Source organism: Hypomesus nipponensis, chromosome 25 (genome assembly GCF_054491055.1).
Source record: "Hypomesus nipponensis isolate SF chromosome 25, ASM5449105v1, whole genome shotgun sequence".
NCBI classification, from domain to species: domain Eukaryota; kingdom Metazoa; phylum Chordata; class Actinopteri; order Osmeriformes; family Osmeridae; genus Hypomesus; species Hypomesus nipponensis.
The window spans coordinates 2,820,001-2,820,942 of NC_140385.1; the positions used below are offsets into that span (position 1 = coordinate 2,820,001).

The window sequence follows — 942 nt, forward strand, 5'->3', positions numbered from 1 at the left end:
AACCCGATACTTACCCACAAACGGCGATTCTCCCGTTCCAGAATTCGTCCGTCTGTTCAGCACCGCCGTAGGAAGGAGCTCAGCTCGAGAGGGGTCACGTGCGCTGCTGTCATGATGGGGATTGGACGCTTGTCAGAACGTGGCCCGCAAGGGCTGTTGGGAGTTGTATTTCTCAGCCGCACAGTTTTTTATGTGAGTAAATAGGCAGTCAAAATACCGACATGATAATATATATGACTGCCTGAAGCTATATTGGGCAATATACAAACATGTTCAGATAGGATTCAAATAGGAAAGAGACATACTTTATTTATCCTAAATACTAATGACTCCAGATAGTGGACAAGCAGGTGAACTAAACTAGACTATTTGTAGAGTCTCATTGGATAGACCAGGATCATTAAGGCCTGTGAGGTGAACAGGCTCTGGAATGACCTCAGCAGGGTAGCTCATGTGCAGCATCGGCTGTCAGGGAAGGGGGAGGAGGGGAGAGGAGGAGGGGGAGATGGGGAGGAGGGGGAAGAGGAGGAGAGGGAGGAGGGGACAGGAAGGGGAGGGGGAGAGGGGGAGGAGAGGAGGAGGGGGAGAGGGAGGGGGGAGGAGGGAAGAGGGGGAAAAGGTGGAGGGGGAGGAGGGGGAAGAGGAGGAGGGGGAAGAGGGGGAGGGGGAGAGGGAGAGGGGGGAAGAGGGGAGAGGGGGTGGAGGGGGGAAGAGGGGGAGGAGGAGGAGGGGGAAGAGGGGGAGGGGGAGAGGGGGGGAAGAGGAGGGAGAGGGGGAGGAGGGGGGAGGAGGGGGGAGGAGGGGGGAGGGGGTGAGTCAGTCATGTTTTTTTCCCCTCTGCTCAGGAAATGAAAGGGAAAGTTGGTGATGAGCCCAAGTGTGTGTGTGTATGTGTGTCATCTTGTACACACACACACACACACACACACACACACACACACA

The 942-nt window shown here is 55.5% G+C and overlaps 1 protein-coding gene across 1 annotated transcript in view; it reads right to left on the reverse strand.

Annotated features, from left to right (window-relative positions):
- mtm1 (myotubularin 1) overlaps window positions 1–99 on the reverse strand; it is a 12,418-nt gene extending 12,319 nt beyond the window's left edge. The window contains exon 1 of the mRNA XM_084691969.1: window positions 15–99. The gene's annotated coding sequence lies outside the window, so the exon portion shown is untranslated. The remainder of the gene's footprint in view (window positions 1–14) is intronic.
- Window positions 100–942: the final 843 nt, after the last annotated feature.